At 45.9% G+C, this 24,916-nt stretch overlaps 1 protein-coding gene across 15 annotated transcripts in view; it reads left to right on the forward strand.

Annotated features, from left to right (window-relative positions):
• The window catches only part of CUX2 (cut like homeobox 2), a 283,331-nt gene that overhangs the window by 32,989 nt on the left and 225,426 nt on the right, over positions 1 to 24,916 (forward strand). The window contains exon 1 of one of the 15 annotated variants that reach the window (XM_049101631.1): positions 21,563 to 21,744. The exons of the other annotated variants lie outside the window; for them this stretch is intronic. The gene's annotated coding sequence lies outside the window, so the exon portion shown is untranslated. Of the gene's footprint in view, positions 1 to 21,562; positions 21,745 to 24,916 lie in introns of those variants that run through there. 15 annotated transcript variants of the gene reach the window in all.

Below are 24,916 nucleotides of genomic sequence, written 5' to 3' on the forward strand. Positions count from 1 at the left end.
CTCCCATTCTTTTTTGGCACACAGCAGCTAGTGAAATTATTAAAACCTGTTACGAATCATTTACAGTGGTTCCTCATTGCCTTTGGGACAAAAGGCCCCAGTGTAGCCTTCTAGGCTGAGCACTGCCAACCCTGCCCACCATTCTTGGTTTATAGCATTACAAGCCTTCTTTTTTCTTGTTGATCTTCTGTCTAGTTCTAACCACTGTTGAAAGTGAGATACTGAAGTTTTAATTTTTGTTAAATTATCTATTTTTCCCTTCATTTCCATCAATTTTGCTTTATGTGTTTTGGTGCTTTAATTAGTTGTACGTATGTTTTTAATTATTATATCTTCCTGACAAATGGACCCCTTTTGTCATTATAAATCTCTGTTTATCTCTAGTAGCATTTTTTTTGTTGTTTTAAAGTCTATTTTGTTTGATATCTGTATAGCCACTCCTACTTTCTTATGATTGCTGTTTGCATGATATATATTTTTTCATCCTTTAATTTTCAATCTGTGTCTCTGAATTTATTTTTTTATTTTTTTAAAGATTTCATTTATTTATTCATGAGACAGACACACACACACACACACACACACACACACACACAGAGGCAGAGACACAGGCAGAGGGAGAAGCAGGCTCCTATGCAGGGAGCCCAACGCGGGACTCAATCCCAGGTATCCAGGATCACACCCCAGGCTGCAGGCGGTGCTAAACCACTGCGTCACCGGGGCTGCCCATGTGTCTCTGAATTTAAAGAGTCTCCTGTAGGCAGCATGTAGTTGGATCTTGTGTTTTGTGTGTGTGTGTATGTGTGTGTGCACGTGTGCGTGTTTTATCCAGTCTGAAAAATCTGTTTCTTGATTGGATTTTTAATCCACTCATATTTAATATTATTAATGATAGTTAGATTTATGTCTACCATTTTGCTTTTTGTGTGTGTGTGTGTTTAAAGATTTTATTTATTTATTTGACAGAGAGAGCACAAGCAGTTAGAGGAAAAGGGAGAAGCAGGCTTCCTGCTAAGTGGGGAGCCGGATTCAGGGCTCCATCTCAGGACCCTGGGATCACACAGACACTTAACAGATTGAGCCACCCAAGCACCTCTGCTTTTTTTTTTTTTTATGTGTCTCTTGTCTTTTTTGTTTCTCTATTCCTCCTTTCTACTTTTTCTTGAATTCAGTGGATATTTTTTCATGTAACACCTTTAATTTAATTAATGATTTTTAAACTGTTTATTATTTGAGAGACAGAGATAGCGACAGAGTTGGAGAGAAGAGAGAACACGAGTGGGAAGGAGAGGAAGAGGCAGGCTCCCTGCTGTACAGGAAGCCAGATGACACGGAGCTCCATCCCAGGACCCTGGGATCATGACCTGAACTGAAGGCAGATGCTTAACCAACTGAGCCACCCACGTGCCCTAAACTGTTTTTTAACTATTCTTTTGAGATTTTTTTTTTTTTTTTTTTTTTAGTGGTTGCTCTAGGGTTTACCATATACATCTTACAAATATCAGATTCCAGTTTATACTAGCTTTATTCTAGTATGTTCTCTTTTCTTTTTTGTTTTTATTTTTATTTAATATGTCCTCTATTCTTGACCTTGATCTTGAGCCACACTCCCAGTACTTTCCATGTTCCAGACACGTCTTACTTCATTTTCCTCTGCACCACACCTCCCTGTACATGACCTACCCCCTTCTGCTTGGGACACAGATAGACATGTCTATCTGTATTCCTCTTCTCCCCCTTTCCCTATGAACTTCTTCTCTACCCTGGGAACTTGTTCAATGTCATTTCCCTGGGGTGACTTTTCTGCTCCCTCCCGCCCCCAGATAGTGGACCAAATCTGCACTGTACTTAACCATGGCAGGTATCAGCCATAGGTCTTTGGATTATTAGTTCTGTCTTCCTCCTTGTATGAACTCTAAGCTCCATGAGGGCACAAAGCAGCTGGTCTCCAGAACCTGGCAGCAGAGGGGTGAGCACATCGTAGGCTTTCAAAAAGCATCAAATGAAAAAAGATGGGTGCAGATGTGTGATGAATAAATATATATGTAAGCATTGACATGTGTACAACTGCGTCTTTATGTGTACATATCTTTGACTATGTTTGTGGGTCTCTGCACATTTATGTGTCTGTGTTCTTGTGCGTGTATCTTAGCATGTTTCTGTGTGTGTGTGTCTGAGTATGTGTCTTTCTGTTCTTAGTGTTTTTGAATTTGTGTGGCTATGTGTCTGCGTCTGCATGTCGGTGTCTCTGTGAGTGTGCTCATGAGTGTATCAGTGTGTGTTTACGTCCACAAATAACACTTTATTCTGTATGTGCGTACATTTGTGTGCTGATGTTTTCAGGCAAGAGCTCCTTTCAACATCTCCTTGCCATGCAGTTATTTTTTGACTAGCTTGATGTAGCATTTAATGATTTCGCCAAAGCTAAGCATGGCCCCCTAAGTATTGATCCTGCTGCAGTGGAGGTTACTTAGGGTAATGCGAGGCCAGCTGGTGGGCGCTGCCTCCTCAGAATTGGCTGTTGTACCTACCATGTCTCTCCCAGCCCCAATTTGATCCCTTAAAGGGAAAAACCCCAGGTTGCCAGGTTGGTGCAGGGGCAGAGTGCCCCACCGCCCCATTGCTCACCTCAGCACTGTGTGATGCAGCCAGGGAATTGCCCCTTTTCATGCCTCAGTTTTGTTATCTGTGAAATGGCAGCAATAATAGTCACCTCATTGGGTCATAGTGTGGAGGAAACGAGATAATCCACATGAAGGGCCCAGCACAGAGTCTGGTATGTACCAGGACCTCCATATATGTTCTGTCATCTGATGTCATGTTTGCTCCCTGTTACCTCTTGCCTTGGCAGTGGGAGAAATGGTTTCAGGCAAATGATGAAGGAACTCTCTTCCAGGGTCCCCTTACAAGTGACTGCTCTGAGGATTTCCAAGAGCTGCATACCATCTCCAGTGAGAACATGCTAACCCATAGGTGCTCAGATTTCAGAGGCTTTCCTAGACATTTGCATTGCCCCAGTAGAGATAGGATTTTGCCCCAGGAATTTCTGACTTCTAGAAATCTTTCAGCTTCTTCCATAGTTTCCAACAGCTGTCTATCTTGCTCTCCACACCTTTTCATCCTTCCTATCCCCAGACTGCTGTGTTCTTCACATTTCCCAGCCTCTGCATTTACTGTTCCCTTTGCCTAGAACGCTGTTCCCGTTTACTCTTCTCTGACTCCTGTGGGGTGGGATGCCATCCTCTATTTCCTGCCAGGACATCCCTGGCTGCTTTTCAGGCTGCCAGGTGATTCCCTGGTTCCTTGTTGGTTGCTCTCATCAGATGGTGAACTCATTACTCTACATCACAGCTACAACAACTGGTGTAGAACTTGGTGAACACTGAATGACTAGTGCCCGAATAGAGGTCATGTTTTAAAACCTCAGATTTCTGACCTCTGTCCAGCAGAAGAGCTGGCATCCCTGGGCCTGCATTTCATGCAGGGCAACAATTAGTTGAGCTGGGTAATGGGGGTGGGAGTGAGGGTGGGTTGAGCCCAGTTGTTCCAGCAATACTCCATGTGTAGCTGCCATAGGCTTATAGGGACCAGCTATGCCATCTTTGTGCATGGTGTGGAGGTGATTCTGCGTTTTCTAACCTCAGTGTAGCCATTCCAGAGAATGGGCAGAGTTTAAATGACCATTCAAGGATGAGAGGAGCTTTGAAGTTTTAAAAATTATTAATTTTTATTTCATTTATTTTTAATTTAATAGACACCAAGGGTGGCTAGGTGCCAGGCATAACTCTTAGTGCTTTCCCATGTAAATGACTTAATTCCCATAACAACACTATGATGTAGATGCTATTAATGTCCCCATTTTGCAGAGGAAAGGAAGCTAAGGCATAGAAAGGTTAAGTGACTTGTCCGCAGTCACTCAGCAGAGTCAGGCGTTCTGACTCCAGAGCCCGAGTTCATAGACTATCCTGCCTTTTGTTATTTCTGTAAATACCCAGAGCAGATACTACACATAGTTGGGTATGTGCACGTTTGCCTCCATATGTGATGGTGTTTTGCTCATGGTGGGCAGTGCTGGCTGGCAGGAGTAGGAGCCTCGGCCAGAATCCCTGGGAGTGGGCACTGATAAACAGCTGGGATGGCATGGTCCCAAGGGCCAAAGTCAGAGCTGGTAACCATGACAGGGACTCTGGGAGGAGCTAGGCCTATTAGGAAATAGGGGTAGCTGGACCTCTCGGGCCAACAGCCTAGAAGCCTCTGAGATAGTGTCATACCTCAGAGGGCATCCTTCTCAGCCTCTGTGAATGAGGGGGTTGGTCCCATGGCCCATGGCCTATTTTGTGAAATTCATCTCTAGAAGAAATTTCTGAGGAGAGCAGAGCATCTTGGCATCTTGTGGTAGATGAAGGCCTCAGAAGTGAGGCCTTCTGCCTCCCCATAGTGGGAGGAGAGAAACCCAGGCTCTGCTCCTGCTTCCTGAGAGGTTGCCACTGTGGGGCACTCTAGGGAAGGCAGCTTCTCTGGCCCCCTACTCCCCCAGAGCTGCCCCATCAGTGCACATTACTTTTTGCCCTGCCTGGCACAGCCCTTTTAGTGGGTTTGGGGTGATCCTCAGCCAACGGTGAGTAAGCTTGAGCCAGACTGTAATTTGTTTCTCTGGGACGTATTGATGAGCTGCCCTAATTAAGCACCTTGCTAATGAGAATCAAACCACTTCACTGGGAGTTAGGTGGATCTGAGCTTGAGCTTGACTCGACAGTGAACCAGCCATGGGTCCTAGGCAGACCATTCAGCTGCACGTGGATCTGTTTGTCTTCTGTAGTGTGGGGCTTTCTCTGTTCTCTCGCCTCCACACTAGACCCTGCTGTGTGCTGTGTCACACAGCTTGCTCCTGGTGAACCCAGGGGCTATGGAGAGCTGACTCAAGAAACAGAGGGCAAAAGCTAATTATCATTTCCTTTTGAAGTTCTTGTCACTGGTGGTCCTATCCATAAACTTGTTTCTTATGCTAGACCTCTTGGGTGAGTCTGTGAGGAAAGGGAGATGATGAGGGTAAAGACAGTTCTTAAAATGTGTGACTGTGTCTGTGTTAATATATCAGTCATTATTGCTGTGTAACAAACCACTTCAAAACTCATTGCGGTTAGGCAGCCCCGGTGGCGCAGCAGTTTGGCGCCGCCTGCAGCCTGAGGTGTGATCCTGGAGACCCAGGATCGAGTCCCACATTGGGCTCCCTGCGTGGAGCCTGCTTCTCCCTCTGTCTGTGTCTCTGCCTCTCTCTCTCTCTGTGTCTATGAATAAATAAATAAAATCTTAAAACAAAACAAAACTCAGTGGGGTAAACTACTTATACCCCCAGAATCTATGAGTCAGGAATGAAGATGGAGCCCAGCTGCATCAGCTTAGCTGCACTCTGTGATGTCTGGGGCTTCAGCTGGGAAGATTCAGAGTTTGGGGGTAACTCAACAAGTCATATATCTAGTGGTTGATGCTTGCTGTCAGCTAGGACCTTTAGCTGCCAGCCAAAACACCAACATTTGCCTCTCCATGTGGTATCTCTGTGTATGATACTTTGGGTTTCCTCATAATATGATGGCTGGGCTCCACGGGTGAGTGCCCCAGGAAAGCAAGAACGGAGTAAAGGTGTTTTCCTGATTTTGCCTTGGAAGTTGCATAGCATCACTTCCATTTTTTTCCGCTGGTCAAGGCAGTTACAAAGGACCACCCAGGTCTAAAGGGAGAGGCTATAGAGCTCAGCACTCAATGGAAGCAGTGTCAAGGTCACAGTGCAAGAAGAGCATGTGATGAGAGATACAGTGGTCGCACCTTTGGGGGATCTGCCTGCTACAGTAAGAGTGGTAATGGTGATTCAGGGCCAAGTGTGACAGACTGTGAAGAGACAGACAATAGATTGTATGAGGAGAATGAGTGTTGCAGGGAATGGCCAAGTAGGGGAGTAGGTGTGATAGGAGGTTGCGTGAGGGGGGTAGGTGTGACAAAAATGGCCATGTGAGGGGACTGGGCATGACCGGAAGAGCTGAACAAAAAGATCTAGGTTGGCCAGAGTCCACCATGATGGAATTGGATCTGATGGTGACTGCACCATCTTTTCTTACTTTCCAGGCCGTCCCCTTGAAGACCTTGGATTGACCAGGCTGATTCTAACATGGGCACCCAGGCCTCAGGCAGGCCAGGCCAGTGTCCTCCTTAAATGGTTCTGTCTTGCTCCCTGCCCCAGCCTCCACCATCACCCTCTCTTTCTGTAGACCCCAGACTCCCCCACTCTAACCAGCAGCCTTCCATTCTTCCAGAAAGAGCGACTCCCACCTCAGCAGCCTGGAAGCACTCCAACTACCGTACTTTTCTTCAAATAAAAGCAGCTAATTAACATTATTCTTTAATTATTGCCTTTATCAACAAGGGGTCTGATTTGTACCAGCAGGATAGTTGCTTTCCCTTAAACTACCCAAGTGAATGCTTCAGTTCCTGGTGCTTTTGAAATGAATTTGATGTCATCTGCCCAGAGTCACTTAATGGGAACGCCTGGGTAATGACTGAACGCGCTAACTCCGTTAGCAGCCCTGGAAGCATGTAATTTGGCCCCTCAGGCAACAGCACTTTTGAAATCTCTGGATAGTTTTGAACTCTCTGTTCTTAATTAAATATGCAATTTTTCACGGTAACCAGGTTAATTCTTTTGTGTTGTGTTGTAATACTGTTAGGAATTTTCATAGTTCTTATTAAACATTATTCAGGCATTGTGAATTCCATAATTAAAAAAAATGAAAAGAACAAAGCTTGATTCACTCCTTTCTTTTCCCTGGCTAATTTATCAAATGAATTTTGCAAATTTTTCTTTCTGTCCCCAGACAGTGTGGCAAGTGTTTTAAAGGGGAAGGATTTAATTGCCCTGTAGGGATTGGCTGGTTATGAAGGATTTGGCTGTTTGATTAGTAAACCCAGTTGGGAATGGTCTAATGCTCCATGATCTTAAAAATTGTCTGATTGTACCCTCTCCAAGGAGGCCTCTCTTTTCGTTATGTAGAGCATCAACTTCACACAAGTGTGGTTATTAGGTAGTAAGGAAGGGGAGAGAAAAAGATCTGACTTTATTTTAAATTGAGGATCTTGGGAGGTTTTCTCCCCCCCCCCCCCCATTTCCCTGGCTGGGGAGGAAGGGAGAACATAGGAGAGGAACGGAGAGACAGACACAGAGCAATTCTCAAACAGCAGGTACAAGAGGAGGTTGAGAGTGCCTGAGAGGGTGAGGCCCTGAAGAGATGTTTTACTGCATCCTTGCAGATACTGGCACCTGCCATACTGGCCAGCTGGAAGGGTGGCTCGTAAACTGAGGAGGCCCCTCTGCAGGGTTTCTGGGTCAGGAGGGTTCCTTTTCCATCTCTGAAATTGGGCTTGGTCTCTGAAAAAATATGCAGATCCCCACTGAGCATATTGGGTGGTGGGTGGAGAAGACCATGACCCCCAAATGCCCTAATAAGGACAGAAATCTCTGTCAAGGGGGTTCTAGTTAGAGATAGCTAGCCTGTCCCAGTGAGGGGAGTAGGACCCTTGGCTGACTCATGGACCTTTTTGTTTCTTGTGAGGGCCTCATTTATGCCTCATCTTTCCCCATTTGCAAAATGGAGTAACTTACTTCCAACTTCTTACTTTCCTGTCCCCCCCCCCCTTCCTTTTCTGTATCTAGAGGTGGGGAGGTAGGAGATAAAGTTAGGAGAGGGTGACAGGGGCAGATCACATAGGGTCTTGAGGGCCACAGTATAGAGTTGGGATCTTTTTTAAGGGCAAAAATTCCTTAGATATTAGAATAAGAGAGAAATGGCTTAGAAGGGATGTTATTGAAGAGAAGGTGGTTTGGGGGCTGTTGGGGACAAGAAGGCAGGGACATTTATGCCAGAGGGTGGGCTCTGCCAAGCAACCCCTCCCTCCTCCACCTCCCCCCTACCCAGATTTAGCAGCTTCAGCCCTGAGCTCTAGGAAGCTCCCTACTTTGGGGTCAATTCCCAGCTGGTCTGACAGTTGGAGCTGGGGGAGAAGACATGGCTCACGCCTTCAGGGGTGCTTGAGGGACAGCACAGCAATGGGTTTAAGCAGATGGTTGGGGTTTTCAAGAGAAGCCAGAAACCTGGGTTTTATGAACATTCTTTCAAGATGTAAATGTAGGGAAAAATGGAATAGAATTCAATGCTGGACTCACGGATCAAATCTATTCATAAATGCCAGACAGGACCTCTGGCGCCTAGGTCTCTACATTTATCCTAGTGCTTAAAGGGGCTCAAACTGGTGTAAATATTGATTATTTATTGACTGCTTTCCTAGCATCTCAATATTGATCATTTATCAACTCCTTTCCTAGCACCAACCACCATGCTGAGCCCCTGAATGAACTCATTTAATCCTCACAATTGAGGAGGCAGGTGGAGTCTTATCTCCATTTCTCAGATGGACAAGACTGACGGGTCAGAGAGTGATGTCTGGGATGTGAACCACAAGCCTTGATTCCCCACTCATGTGGTCTTTTTGGCCACATAGGTCATAGGACTGAATAGAAGGATTCCCAGGAAATCCTGACAAGGAGGTAGCGGTGACCTAGGTACCATGACAAACAATACCCTTGCTTGATTCTGAAATTAAAATCAAGATCACAAACCCTGAGCTCCACCTTGAGTGATCTTTATAAAAAGCAAAGATCACCACACTCACTCCATTAAAATCTTAAACTGGCTCCTTATTGCTTGTGGGATGAAGTCTAAGCTTTTACTTTGGCTTTGCAAGGCCTGTTGTGAGTACCTTCTCCCACCCTGGTCTGCCTCCACCATGTTATTTCTCACTGGATTTCCTTGTCCCCAGCTCCCCCAGCCAGACTTAAACTGTTATCCGACCCACAGATGCCTTATGCTTTCTTTCCTCAGAACTTTGCATATGCTGTTCCCCCTGCCTGGAACTCACTCTTACATCTCTAATCTGAGAGGCTATTCTGAATCTTTTTTATTTTAAGACCCCTGAGGGCAGTATTTTTGTTTGTGTTGTTGACTCTTGTCACAACCACAGAGCTTGGCACATATTAGTATCTCAATAAATATCTGTTGTTGACACCACACTTCTGCTTCCAGAAAGTTTTGGGAGCATGGGTCTCACTCCTAACTCTCTGGACCACAACAGGAAGCATCACTTTAGTTTAAAGATTTGAAGATGCTGAGAGGAGCAAATTGTACTTCCCCCAGGCTCGGCCCGGCCTCGCTCAACCCAGCCTGCAGCTCTTGGAAGGTCTGGGGATCCAGTGACCTCCCTGGAGTGAGGACAAGACAAGGCTACTTCTCTGAGAGCCAAAGAAAGAGTTAGGTGCTCAGAAGCAGAGAGAAGGAAGGCTTTCTGCCCCCTCCTCCCTTCCTCCCTACTATCAGCTTAATCCTCAGGTTGCCAGGTGCCAGTGATAAAGATAAAGGGGAATGACACAGTATCTTCCTCCAAGAAGGGTTCAACGTTTTAGAAGAAAGTGAATAGTGACACCTGCCACTTCTTGGCTCTGGGATGCTGGGGACTTCAGCCTGCCCTGCTGCCCCCTCCCCAGGGAGGCTTCAGGAAGTTTTCCTGCTGTGGCCTTGTGGACACCAGACTGGGTGGGGAGACTCTACTTGGTGAGCCACAGGCCTGGGCATCTTCAGCCACATGCACTCACACATCCTTGTGCGCACACACACGGAGGAGCGAGGAGAGGCATGTTCTCCTGGTCCTGCATCCCTCAGATCCCTGCACACAATGGCTCCATGGCCTCCATTACTCTGCCTTCTTGTCTGTTTTCATTCTTGAGTTGTTAGGAGACCAAGAGGAACTGAGGAAAGTTTTTTGAGTTGTAGGGTGGGCAGGGCAGGGAGGCACAGACACATAATCCCGTGACCAGAAGGAAAAGAAGGGATTTAAAAAAATTAATTTTGTCTTATGAAAGCCATGTTGCCACATTATTGGAGGGCTTCAGAGACACAGAAAAGATGGGGGGAGAAGATGCCAAGAACATAACCCCTGTTAATGCTTCAGTGTGCTGCCATTGCATCTGTCTCCCTAGTTTGCATCAGTATGTCCAGTTCTCTTTCATTGTCTTTTCACTTGTTGGCAGTAGCCTTTTGCACAGCATTTTGCTATCTTTATTTTATTATATATTTTTAAAGATTTTATTTATTTATTCATGAGACACACACACACACACACACACACACACACACAGAGGCAGAGACAGAGACAGGCAGAGGGAGAAGCAGGCTCCATGCAGGGAGCCTGATGTAGGTAGGACTCGATCTCGGGACCCCAGCTATGGGCTGAAGGCAGGCGCTAAATCGCTGAGCCACCCAGGGATTCCAACATTTTGCTATCTTTAGAACAAGCATTTTACTCACCTAATATATTATGAAGCAAGTAGATCACTCTCCCCTTGTCCCTGGGCATCTCCAGGGTTTTTTGTTGTTGTTGTTTTTGCTTCTGAAAGACAACAATGATGGGGAAAAAATGTGTTTCTGGTTTTATGTTCTCATCCCTGTTCTTGGCAATGAGGGATGGATGAGGACCTGTGGCCAAAAACTTGTCTCCAGAGTTGAGGAGACAGGGGTTCCAGTTTTTCCCTGTCAGTGAGACTTTAGGCCAGTACTGTTCTGTCTGTGCCTCAGCTTCCTCGTCTGTGAAATGGATATCCTCTCTCACGAGAATATTGTTGGTATGAGATGAGTACCTTTACCTGAAGTGTTGAACTGGAGACTGGCATATGGTAATCACCTAGTAAGTGTCAGTATGTCATGTATAGCCAGCAATGGGTCTGTCTAATTTGCTGTTCTTCCCCCAGCAACTGTGCTTAGCACAGAGTGGGTTCTCCCTTAACCGTTGTTGAATGAATATGGCAGACACACTCACACACAGGTCTGCCTCTATACAGGCCCATTGGGGAATCTTGTGTGGAAATGCAAGTGTGTGCACCTACACGTGTACGCACACAAATACACAGAGCTAAACCAGGGGGAGGGCACAGGGCTATTCTGATTGGGGGCTCCACAAGCATTTTATTATGATTAAGTATTTATTTGATGCTTATATTGTGAACATGGCACATTGCAGTAGACAAAATAGGGCTATAAATAGCCCGGAAAAGCTATGGGGCTCAACTCAGTGAAGAGGCAGCCAGTTGAAGAAGCAGAGTGGGGAGGGGGCTGGGGCTTAGGGATTCATTCATTCATATAGTCCATCAGTCAGTCATCCATATTTCTCTGGCAGCTGCTGTGTGCCAGGTCCTGGGCCATGTGTTGGGAATGCCCTGATGATCAACACAAGTTTGTTCTCTGCCCTCAAGTTTGGTCTCCATGGTGTTTAGAAGTAAATCCCTTAAGAGACTGACATTAATCAAATAATCACATATTTGAAATTGCAAACCTTGCTTAGGGCTGTGGAGGAAATGAGTCAGGAATGAAGAGATTGTATAACAGATTTAGTCTGGAAGTTAGGAAAGGACTCTTGAGTTAGCCAAGAGAAGAGGGGCTGTGGTTATTCAGGTAGAGGACAAGAGCAGTACATGTAAAGGTCCTGGGGTGGAAGGACACACTTTTGTTTTCAGGAAGTAAATGATGGCCAATGTTGCTGAAGCAGGAGGTAAAGGGTGGGGTGTGGCTAGGGAGTGTAGACAGGGTTGGCTTAAACAGGGCCTGTAGGTCCTGCTGAGTTTTTATCCTGAACAGAGGGAAACAGTGGCTGGGGAGTGAGGATTAGAGGGATGAAAGAGGAGAATTGGAGACGTTTTAAGGCCCCTAAGGGAAGGCCTCAAATATATGCTTGCTTACTGCCATTTATTATTTACCTAGGGGCTTGTGAAAAGAGAAAGATCCAAAAAAACCAGAAACAAAAACACCAGAAAACCCCCACCAAATCTAACATTGCTTCAGGCATGCAGCCTGAGGGAATACGTATTTTTTCTCCAATGTTTATGCATATCTGAGTGTGTGAAATGCCATGCTAAAACTCTAGGCCCTGCCAGTATAGGGGGCTCTGGAGCCTTCAGGGCTGTCAAGAAGGGGCACCATCTCTCTCTACATCCCCAACGAGGACTAGCATGGCGGGGGCCTGCCCTGTGCAAAATGGTGGTCTCTATTTCTCATCTGCTTTGTGTTCTAGTAACTCAAGCGTGGCCTGCCTTGGGGGCTGGCGTTTCTCAGGCCGGCTGCTTTCTGGAATGGTGGAATTCCTGAATGAGGCAGGGAGTCCAGGGGATTTGGCGGCTGCCCCTACATATGATATTCTGTGCCTCACACATTCTTATTAGCATCGTAATCGCTCCAAAATACTGATTCATTATCACGCTCTGAGCTGCAGACTGAGGCAATGGGGTTTAATAGTTCCATATGAGCCATTCTGAGCTGTTGAGTAAATATTGCTCATTCTGAAAAATTGGGTAAATGTGTGTTTATGTTGGCGATTCACAAGGCACCAGCCAAGTAGGTAGTTGGTGTCTGGGCTGGTGCCAGGCGAGGTGGTGGGGAACAGGGGCATGCTCAGACACCCAGGAAATACCCAGTTCATGTCTGGCTGGCCTTGGAAATACTCCTGTGGACATAGCGATTGGGATTAGGAATGGGACTTTGCCCTGAAATGTAGGTAGAAGGATATCCCTGTTTCTTGTGCATGTGGAAATGGTTCCAGACAGGAAAGACCCTAGGCTCTCCCCGTACTTGTATAGACAAGTGGTTGGATTCAGAAGTGGAGGGCTGGCTGCAATGGGCGTCAGGAGGCAGTTTAGCAGAGGTTAAGTATGCAAATGAATGTGTTCCACTCTGGGGTCTCTGTTCTGTCACTTGCAATTATGGGACCCCAGACAAGTTATTTAATCCCTCCGTGGCCTCAGTTTTCTCATCTATGAAATGGGGCTGATAAAAGTACTTCCTATAGGGTTGCATGGGATTTAAACAAGCATATACTTAAAAAGTTCAAATGGTATCTGACACTGTGTACAAGAAATGTTCACTATTAACATGATCCTGGTGTGGTGTGGAGAAAAGGTACCCATTTGAATTTGGCTATCTCAGGGGTTCTTTGACTTTGAGAATCTGGAGAAAGCTATGGATCTGCTCTTCCAGAACATGATAGGGACACACAGTATTTTAGATATAGTTTTAGGGGGTTGTTGAGTCTTCCAAACTTGGAGCCATTTGCTCCAAGTTGAGCACTTTTTTTTTTTTTTTTTAAGATTTTATTTAGGGATGCCTGTGTGGTTGAGTGTCTGCCTTTGGCCCAGGGCGTGATCCTGGGATCCTGGGATCGAACCCTGCATCAGGCTCTCTGCAGGGAGCTTGCTTCTCCCTCTGCCTATGTCTCTGCCTCTCTGTGTCTCTCATGAATAAATAAATACAATCTTTAAAAAAAAAGGTTGTATTATTTATTTGAGATTGAGAGAGAGAGGCAGAGCGAGAGAGAGCATGAGCAGGGAGGAGAGGGAGAAGCAGACGAACAGGGAGCCCAGCATCGGGCTCGATCCCAGGACCTTGGGATCATGACCTGAGCCAAAGACATAGGTTTAACTGACTGAGTCCCCCAGGTACCCTAAGAGCTGTTAATCTCTATCGTGGATCACCTTGTTGTGGAGTGGAAATGAGTTAGAGGCTCCAGAACCTTTTAGAACTTGGTTTTAGCCAAGATCTGGGTTTTATCCTGGCTCTGCTTCATATTTGCTGTGTAAAGTTAGGCAAGTGAAAAGACATCTCTGAGCTTTGGTCTCATACTTGAATTGAAGTTCTTTACATGAAAGATTTGGACCCTATAAAGCACTTGAGCCAAAGCCTGGCACATGGTAGGCCCTCAGTAAATATCATTGTCTTTAGGATCATTGAGAACCTGAGAGTTGCTAAATGTAGGCTCTGTCCTTCTATTATGTTTATTAGATCTGTATATAATAATTCCACTATCTGAAGTTCTTGGACCTGATCCTGCTAGTTGTCATGTCTGTTAATTCTCACACATGGTACTGTTTCCCTGTGTATTTTATAATTTTAGATTGAGAGCTCATCTTCAGTAAGATTAAATCTTTGGGGATTTGGGGTGGCCCGAGTTACTCCCAGTGTAGAAGTTGGCCAACTTTTTCTGTAAAAGGCCAGATAATAGGTATCCTTGGCTTTGCTGTCTGTAGTCCCTGGTACATCTACTCAGCTCTGCTGTTGTGCAACAAAAGCATCCATAAATTTATAGACTGATGGGTATGGCTGGATTTGGCCTGGGGGCAGGTGGGATTTGGCCCACAGGTCATAGTTCACTTACTCCTGCTCTAGAGAGATTTCCTATTTGCTTTTGCATAATGTCTAGGGATATTACCAGAGGAGAATGTTTTTTGCTTTTTAATGTTAATTGCTTGGCTGAAAATAGTAGTTTCCAAATGGGTGGTCCCTGGACAAGCAGCACCTCTGAACTTAGACATGAAAATTCTTTGGTCTCATCCCAGATCTTCTGAATCAGGAGTCCTGGGGCAGAGCTGGGGGCGGGGTTGGTGCGTGGAACCCATCAGTTGGTGTTTTAACAGGCCATCCAGGTGATTCTGATGCACACAAGTCTGAGAACTCCAAGGATAGTATAAACTTGAACTCAAACTCATGTGAAGGCAGACCCATGGTTACAAATTCTCAGGGAAGGCTACTTTTTTTTTTTTTTTTTTTTAAAGATTGTACTTATTTATTCATGAGAGACACAGAGAGAGAAGCAGAGACACAGGCAGAGGGAGAAGCAGGCTCCACGCAGGGTGCCTGATGCGGGACTCGATCCCAGGACTCCAGGATCACACCCTGGGCCAAAGGCAGGCACTCAACCGCTGAGCCACCCAGGGATCTCCTGGAAAGGCTACTTTTTGGTTTTCCAACCTAGAGGCAAGGCTAAAACGATCAGTTGTCTCCTTTTCTTCCTGTATTAGTGGACAGAAGTGTTCTGACCCACTGTGACTGAGGGTGAAGACCTCTGGGCTACCAAGATGGGAACCTGTCCCTACCTCTTAATTGCCAAGGGCACTGAAGTATCAGTTCACATTCTTAGCAGTTTGATTTTGAGTTTCCTTTTCAGTTTTGGCCCATGGTAATTTTTCTTACTTTCTTACTGAATTGACCTGTATATTTAAAGGGATTCTGGTATATTTTATCCAGTATTTCGGGGTGCTTTGTAGTGGGGAACATTTTCAGGTTATCTTGTCTCCCATATTAGTAGACATAGAAGTTCTTTCAACGTAATGAAAGGTTGAATTTCTTCATTAGAATTCTTCTTTAGAATGTCTGGCAGCACCTTTTTTTTTTTTGCACCATGCTTTTTAGACAAACTGACATTTGTCACTTGCCCTTGGGGTCAGGGCCCACTCCAGGGACCAGAGGCTAAATATAAATATCTCCTGGGGAGATAGCCTTTGCCCAAGGGTTGAATCCAATTTGACCAACATTGTTGAGCATCTACTGGTGCCAGGCTCTGGGTGAGGGATGAAGGGGGTTTAGTTATGTAGAAGTGACAACTGTATTAGGGAATGCCACCCCATGGTCATTATACTTGGGGACCTTCCTCTATCCCAGCATGTAAATCTCCATGTGCCACTCTAGGAAGAGTTAATTCCTTAAAGTATTATACTATAGGAATCAGAATGGGGTCATGAATAAGAGCACTGGTTTGGAGTCCACTAGAGTCAGGCTCAACTTCCAGCTTTGCTTCTTACAAGCTGTGTCATCTTGGATGAACCCCTGAACTTTTCTGAACATCAACTTTTACAACTGTAAGATGGGATGACAAAGGGTGGACTAAAGGATCCAACGAGAGGATTCATGGAAAGCATTTGGCAGAGTGCCCGGTACCTGGGGAATGCTCATTGAATACTCCTTTTTGTGACCCAGATGGTCATTATGAGACTGCTCCTTATGACAGTAGACTTGGAGAAATCAGTCTGGGAGAGTGGCCGAGCCTCAAGTGCTCGTGGAACAGCAAACAGACAGTGGGGCAGAGAGCGCCGCACACCATATTGTGACATTATATAACTTATGTCCCTGTAGTGGCCTCTACCTCTTCCCCTCAGTCACCTCAGCCAACCCAGGAAGAGGGAGTACTGCTAACTCCTAGTGCTCCACCCCCCTGTCTTTGGTCGTTATTCCAGAGGGAGTCACAAGGCTCAGTCTAGGCCAATCTGAGAGCTTCTCTGGGATTTTTCCATTAAAACAAAGAGGGAGCGGTTTTCTCTCTAGGTTTTCTCTCTAGCTGAGATGCTGGAGGGATGGAAGTCTAGAGCTGCCTGGAGCTGGGTTTGCAGACAGCCACGTGGGGACAGAGTGCAAGCAGCCTGCAGAGATATGCTGAGTTAAGATATGAAGAAAGACAGAACCCTGGTTGAATCACCATGGAAGCTGCCTTCTCCTCTGTATACTTTGATCGTGGGTGCTCAGCCTGTTTTTTTGTTTTGTTTTGTTTAAGCTCACTTAGATTAACTTCCTCACCATCAACAATGAGAAACACCCCCAAAACATCTCCCTCCCGAAACATCTCCCTGTGTAAGATTCTGGAAACTTTTGGCCACTCCATTCCACATGACCAAATTTCTACAAAGGTGAACCAGACACACGTCATGTCTGCCACCAGTCTGGTGCTGACCTGCCAGGTAGTGCAGGATGTGCCTTGTTGTTTGAAGAACATCATGTGGAGGACAAGGGTACAGAGGGAGGCTACACGGTGTGCCAGGACACAGCCCTGGGCAAAACTCCATAGTCTGGGATTTTGAACACTCTTTCTTCACAGGAATTTTTGGAGAGGGGCTGGGCAGTGACTTGGCCATGGTCATGTCCATAAACCTCCCAGAGGAATAAGGTCCCACAAGAATGTCAGCAGATATGGGCTGTTCCCATCCTCTGGGTCTCAGATTCACTTCAGGGGAGCCTGTTGGGACCCCCTAGTAGGGATCATCTTGCTCTTTCCCCATCACACTTGAGCCAAGCAGGTGGCTCATTGGGCTTGGATTTTGCCCATTTAATTAAACAGGACCCACAGACACCTGCAAAGTCCCACAACATCTTCCTGAGCTTGCTGCACCTGCTGGCGTTCAGCACAGTTCTCCCCACTCATCTTTGATCTCAAAAAAGATCATCTTGAAAAAGATTGTTTTGTGTGCAGTTTCACCAAACGCCATTTTTTTCACATTTTGCCTGAGTTGCTCTCCCCACTCCCCTTCCTTTTATTTCTTTCTTGGATTTGCTCTGGGGTTGGCTTCCTCCAACCAAAATAACTCTCACAATGCATGTGCTTCCTGTGGGTGAATGACATCTGTATGAAAAGATGGCAAAACTGGCCGATTTCTGTCCTTTGAAGATGTTTGTCAGTGAGTCGGTGCTGGAGTGTCAGACGTCACCCGGGGTGACTGTGGAAATGCCGGCAACAGTGAGCTTTTTTCCAGAAAGCCTTCAGCCTAAACTTTAGGCTCTCCAGGGACCCAGGAGCAGCATCCATTTTCTGAAGAGATTAAAGGCGATGCTGGTTAGAGCAGCTGGTATTTTCTACTATGTTCCCAGCAGGGCCCTGCAGCAGTGCTTTGTAACTCACCTGCTCTGCCTTTCCTGGTTCAACTCTGTTCCCTTCTTTGCGGACTCGTGTGCCGCCTGAGGGGATCTAGTAGCTCCAGGCAGACCCCTGAGAGGAGGGGAGAAGGGGTGCCAGCAGTGCCTCCGTGCCTCTCCTATGGGAGGGGAAGATTTCGGGATTAACAATGTGGCTCATTCTGGGTTCAGATCCCAGCTCTGCCATCTTCACTGAGCCAATCACTGAAGATCACTGTGTAGCCTCCCTCTGTCCCCTTGTCCTCCACATGATTACTTCTCTGAGTCTCAGTTTTCTCATCTGTAGAATAGGGCCATTTGGTTTAGTGAAGACAGTATAGGCAAAGCACTTCCTTAGTGTGGTGCCTGGCACAGAGTGCTTAATAAATTTTAGCTGATGCTCACTTCCCCAGATGCACCCTGGCTGAACCTCCATTACAGCCCACGTACCAGCTGTATTGAAGTTAGTGTGACTTCCAGAGAGCAATGTTATTTTCCCTCCATGCTATTTCCCTGTCCATAGTAGTGTTCCATACCTGGTCTATCCAGTGGACTCCTATTCCTCTGTCAACACCCACCTCTCTTTTAAGTATTCACTGTGGGCAACACCTCCACCCCAAGGTTGACCACAAATAAAGACTACTTTGTTTATATAGTGGCATTTTTCCATATGTGTTTGTGTTCCTAACAAGAGCAAGTCCTCCAGCCCCTGGGCCTCCTCACCCCCATACATTTTTGGTTTCTACAATCCCTTGTCTACCTCTCTGTCAGAGTGTAGTACTGATTGCAATATCTAATTCAAGGAATGGTAAACTCCCATGAGCAGAGAGGGGCAGATAGTAACATTAATGATGGATTCAGCCTCAGGTAAGCAGGAGGGAGTTTGGTTGGGAAACTGGGATTCCAGACAGCTGGGGAGACATGACCCTGCCCTGGAGAAATCAAACTGACTAAAACATTGGACTAGGTGGCTGAAATATCTGGCTGCTGGCCGCCTGCAGCTCAGACCGATCGTGGTTCTATCCTTTCCTCCCCTGCATGGAGACTGTAAGCTCCTTGAGGTCAGGAATGCCCTTCCCTCATGACTTCCAGTCCCCTATGCTGAGGAGGGGGTGCGGACAGTGACACACTGTAGGGGTCAGCACACTTTTTGATGAATGACCAAATGGATTTGCTGTTGGCCTACTCAGTCATTAAAAAAATAAGACGTGCAATGTGGCAATTCTGGAAAGAATAAATCAGCAAAAAAAAAAAAAAAAAAAAAAAAAATCACCTGCTTCTGAGATAAATCTTTATCACTGTTTTCTTAGATTTTTTTGTCCAAATGTAACAAACCTACAGAAAAGGACACAGATCAGGGGCTCCTGGGTGGCTCAATTGGTTGAGCTCCAACTCTTGGTTTCAGTTCAGGTCATGATCTTAGGATCGTGAGATTGAGCCCCACATCAGGCTCCACACTCAGTAAGGAGTCTGCTTGGGATTCTCTCCTTCTCTCTCCCTCTCCCCCTTCCCCCAGCTCCTGCTCACACACACACAGTCTTTTTCTCTCCCTGAAATAAATCTTTAAAAAACACTCAGATTAACAAATAGAACGTCTCTGCTGCCACCCCTGAAGCCATATCATGTCCTCTCTGGTCACTGCCAACCTGCCCCCCAAATATTACCCATTTGGACTTCTAACAGCACACATTAATTTTGCCTGTTTATAAATTTTTTGTAAAGGGAATCAGCCAGTATGTGCTATTTTTTGTCTGGCTTCTTTCACCAACATTGTGCTCTCAAGATTCACCCACGTTGTTGTGTGCAGTTGTGGTTCATCCATTCTCATTGCCATCTACCATTCTTCTGTATGAGTAGACCACAATTTATTCATCCATTCTCCTGTTGAAGGACATTTGGGTGGCTTCCAGTTTGGGATTCCTACAAGAGCACTATTAGGAATGTTGGTACACAATTGTCTCTTGGTGTAGAGGTGCAGGCATTTTTCCCGAGAACAGGGGGGTTTCTCCATCTTGTCACTGTTGACATTTGGGGCTGGATGATTCATTCTTGTGGGGACTTCGCTGGGCATTGTAGGATGGTTAGCAGCATCCCTGGCCTCTACCACTAAGTGACAGTAGCATCTCCCAACCTGTGACAATCAGGTGCCTCCAGGGATTGCCAGTGTCCCATAGGAGGTGGGAAAAATCACCTCTGGTTGAGACTCAAGGCTTTGTATCAAGTTGTGGAATTGCTGGGCTACAGAAGGCATATACATAGCTTTAGTATAGTGGTTTTCCAAAGTGGCTGTAGCAGTTTACACTTTTTTTTTTTTTAAGATTTTATTTATTTGAGACAAAGAGAGAGTGTGAGCACTTGCACATGAGCGGGGGGGGGGGGGGGGGCAGAGGCAGGGAGAGAAGCAGTCTTACCTTGAGCAGGCACTTGACATGGGGCTTGATCCCAGGACCCTGAGATTATGACCTGAGCCGGAGGAAGATGCTTAACTGACTGAGCCACCCAGGCGCCCCCCAGTTTATACTTCTGCCAGCTGTGTGTGACCTAATCATTTCTCTAATGCCTGTATATATAACATACATACATTTTAAGGAATGAAACCATACTGTAAATCTTGTTCTGACTCCATGCTAAGTTACATGATCTTGTCTTTTTATGTGTTTTATCATTTATTCTCCCATTAGAGAGTAATAAAGTGTTTGTTATTAACTCTGGAATCTGACTTCCTTTAGTTTATTACCCAGTTTTGCCGTTCCAGCTATGTGGCTTTAGCAAAGTAACTTATCTCTCTATGCCTCAGTTTCGTCTTCTGTCCAAAAGGGCAATAATGCCTGCTTCTGTTTTTTGGAGGATAATATTTGCATGATAAATATTTGGATATTTATATGAGTTAAGTAATATGTGTGAGGCATGTGAACAATGCCCCAGCATGGCAAATGCTGTGTTGACGGTTTCTACCCATTTTAGAGGCTATATAACATTCTCTCATTTTGTCAGTAAGCTTTAGTATGGGATGGTTAGTGTTTTTCAGTTTGGGTTGCTAGATTTTGAAAAAATATATATATCAGATGCCTAGTTAAATTTGAATTTCAGATAAAAAATAATGTTTAATCTAAGTACAGCCTGTACAGTATTTGGGACATACTTATACTAAATAATATACATTGTTTATCTGAATTCACACTTATTCAGGAGTCCTTTATTTTATCTAGCTATCCTCTTTTTCTATTAGAGAGCCCGTGTACTCACACATGAGAGTGGAAGGGAGAAAAGAGAATTTCAAGTAGGTGCCCATCACGGAGCCTGACTGGGGCTCCATCTCACAAACCTGAGATCATGACCGGGCAGAAATCAAGAGTAGATGCTTAACCAGCTGAGCCACCCAGGTGCACCATTATCTAGTTATCCTCTTAATTATAGTTTCTTTCTCTTCTGAGCATCACAGTGATTAGCATCCTGGAAGCTGCATCTTTGCACACAAATGTGTCTCCCAAACTTACTTTCCCATTTGAATCACCTTGGGGGCTTGTTAAAGTGCAGAATCCTGACCCTACCCCAGATCTCTTGAAATTGAATCTCCAGGGCTGAGTTGAGTGAATTTTTCACCAAGGCCCCAGGTGACGCAGAACCAAAACTTTAGGGTACACTCCTGTTGCCCGTGTTTGTGATGTGCTAAGTGGAAGGTGGGGCAGGAAAATACTTTTCTTTGCTGCTCCCTGCCTGGTCGGCTCTCCCCATTGGGTGAAGATAAAGGGCCTGGCCTTGCCTAGCCTTTCTGGGGACTCCTCTGCCCAAGGCCTCTAGTCTGGGTCAAGGGTTGAGGGGGTGTCCCTTCTTCAGGCTGCCCCTCACGCTCAGCTCAGAGGCTGCCCCAGCTTTACAGGAAGTGACACTGAACTTTGGCAGCAGGAGGAATGGGTGGGGGCGGGAGCGTGGGCACCAGGACCAGCTGCATTGATTTCTGTCTGCAGTTCTTGGAACGCCTGTCATGAGGAAAACAGACAGTGGATAAACAGTAAAGGCGGCATCGGCAGCAGGGAAGACGTGGCTGGCCTAGGAACCCGTCTCAGCTCAAGGTGCCCACCAGATTCTGGCCACCACTGTGGGGGAGGGGGCATGGTGCCCCTCAGGCCCAAACCTGAGGTCTCTGGAGATCCCACCATTTGGCCAGGTAAGGTTGAGCCCGGCCATGGGGTAGGACCTGGGCTCCCAGAATCACTGCCCTTACCCTGTCTCTGCCTGGTCAGAGCCTCAGGGACTCACAGTCCATTCATTCAGTCCTTGTGGGTCTTCTCTGGTCTAGATTGGGCCATGCTGGGCCTGAGGGCTTGGTGGACAGAGGCAATGCCCACTGCTGGCTCCTGTCCCCTGTGAGTCCTGCCTGCAGGAGCACTCGCTTCTCTGACTTTGGAGGACAGATCTGATTTCTTTTTCATCACAGCCTCTGCCAGGCACCCCTGGAGCTGCCAGGCCACTGCCAGCTGGGCAGGCCATCCTTGTCTCCTCAACTCAAAGCCACAAAATTACAGCTCAGACAGGATCAATATGATCAGGTCGAGGGGCCTTCAGAGGATGATTTTGCTTTGAGGAGAGGTCATAGGAGCCTCAGACTTATAAATATATTATTATTTAAGAGAGGATTCCTGGTGATCTGTAATTGTTTGTTAGCTGGGGAGTCAGCCTCTCTCTGGCCTCCTGGATGCTCTCTGGGACAGAGCCAATGTGTCCGGGCAGTTTAGGCTGCGGTGGGTTAGGTGCTTTCCAACCCCTGCAGGATTTGGGTCTGAGGAGGGAAACATTCACCTTTTTTCCACATTTATTTACTGCTGAAAGCTTGTTCTGGGCACAGACATTTTGGGGGGAAGAACTCATCGAGCAAATATTTTAATTATAGTGTTGTCTTTCTTTTTTCTTTCTTTAAGTGTTTATTGTAGGCTGGGCATGGTTGTTGACTGAGGGAGTAGTGTTGTGACCAAGCCAGATGCAGGCCTTGCCCTTCAGAGTTTGTAGTCTTCATTATGTACCCCTATTGGAGAGGAACCTAGGCTTCAGAGAGATGGAGTCACTAGCCCAGGGTCACTCATCAAGAGGCTCCTACCAGGTTCAACTTTTCCTAGCAAGTGAAAGAAAATAGTCTCCACTTAACTAAATGGGAAACTAAGTCTGAATAATAGTGATGATGATAACAGCCAGCATTAATTGAGGGCTTACTATATGCCAGGCACCATGTTAAGTGAGTTCCTGGAAGTTGATATGATCATCCCATTTTTGTAAAGTTGTGAAAGCTAAGGTTCAGAAAAGTGAATTCACTTTCCCAAAATCACAGTTCTCAATTGGCAGGACTGGCGTGTGAACCCAGGACTTTGGCTTTCAGCCTCAAACACCTACTAAATAGGTACTTTCTGGGGTTCCTACTAAAGCATCGTGCACTAAAGAGGCAGGTTAGGATCATCACTTTCATAAAGGTCAAGCATTTGAGTGGGAAGTGTGCAATTGAGAATATTAATCCACTGCCGACTTTATCATACGCTCCTCTAAGGAGTACAGAACACCTGGCATCATAATAGCAATAATATTAACAGTAACAACAGATCCCATCTATGGAGCATTTGAGTAATTCCAGTGTGTTTCTCACACAGGGGAAACCTGAAGAACTTAAAACACATAGTGGCTTTATTATTCCCATTTGACAGATTAGAGAGTTGAGGCGAAGAGGGCCTGAGTCACTTGTCCATGATCATAGCCACAAAGTAGCAGAGCTGATTTGATTGTGGTTTGCCTGAACAGCTCCCAGAGATTCACTGGCTCTGCCAGAGGCTGTTCCACAGAGCCCATGCTGGTGTCTTTCTTCCTTCCGGGTCTCCTGGAAGCTCAGAGCAAGGAAATGACTCACCTCAGTCCTTTCATCACTCAGCGGTGGTCCAGTTCTTTCCAGTTTGCAGTCTCCTTCTAGTCCTGCCTGAGACTCATATTTTTCCCTCTTAAATCATCTTCTCTAATCAGGTCAGCTGTAGAATATGGGCCCCAAAATAATAATGCCAGTGCAGCCACTGGATTTCCTGCTTGCTTAGCAGGATGGAAACTTTGATGTGGGTATGTATGTGTCCTTTAAAAAACCCTTTATTTACTCTGCTCTTGTTTTTATAAGATACGACTCTTAACGAGGCTTTAATTCAAGGTCAAAGAGTCTAGAAGTTGGCAAGAAAGCCCATTGCCCCTCTGGGCCTTGCCAGACACATAAACAGCCAATGGCTGGCTTTTTTCATCTCCTCTTTTAAACAGTCCCATTGCAACAGAACTCTTCCTTGCATGAGGAGGTAAAATATTTGAACTGACTGTATTGCCTGTTCCTAACTGTTTGCAAATGCAGCTGGCCCCCCTCATCTTTGTTTATTTTTTCCTTTTCTGTAGTTCAAGGAAAATAATTTATTAACTTGGGAATTAGGGATAATATTGTTCTGCAGCCCCGCAGCCGCCTGAGGCCCGGGCCAGCCTGCTCTGCTTGCAGAGTTGAGAGAAGGTTTTCTGTCAAAGGCACAGCCGTGGCCAGGCCCAGCCGGATGGGGCTAATGTATTCACAGTCATGATACGAAGACCCCAAGTGTCTGGAACCCTAGCCTCTGGGGACCAGTGGGGCCACGCCATCGACCTGAACTCCCTGGACTGCGCCCCTGTCTAAATCCATCAGGCTGGCTACCCCCAGTCTTGGACCACTGAATAATTTACGGTCCTGCGGAACGGCGAGCAGCGGGTCACTGGAGTTCATGGGTTAATAACAGGTTTGGTTTTCGATGTCAGCAGCTCTCTTGATAACGTATGAAAGAATCCTATTCTGTTGATTAGATTTTGAAATGGATCAATTTTTAATCAGCCAAACACCTGACTCACTCAATAAGAGTTGCATTGTGGAGACAGGATAGAGGCCGGCTTTATTTACAAGAGTGTTTGTTTTTTGGGGGCCATACGCAAATTCCCACTCAGATCCCTCCTCCTGGAAGAAATTGACCGGATTATCTCCCACCTCAAATGGCAGCATTTGATTCACCTTCTGATTAGTTGGGAAATCCATGGGTCTGTTTAAGAGATAAGAACAGCAGCTAAAGGGTTGATTTAGTCATCCGTGGTTATTGATAGAAAAAGCATTTATTTGCCAATGGAGAAGTTTTGCTTAATGTAACAGCAAGGAAGAAGGGAGGAGACAAAGGGAGTCCAGGCAGTAGCCAGGGGTGGCAAAGGCATTTTATCTCTGGAGGTAGTTGGGTTTTTAGCCCTGTTCCCAGATTTTCAGAAGAACCTATGGAAGTGGGCAGAAAAATAAACTGGGTGCATATGGATTCATTTTG

The sequence above is a fragment of the Canis lupus genome, chromosome 26 (genome assembly GCF_003254725.2).
Source record: "Canis lupus dingo isolate Sandy chromosome 26, ASM325472v2, whole genome shotgun sequence".
Lineage (NCBI taxonomy): Eukaryota > Metazoa > Chordata > Mammalia > Carnivora > Canidae > Canis > Canis lupus.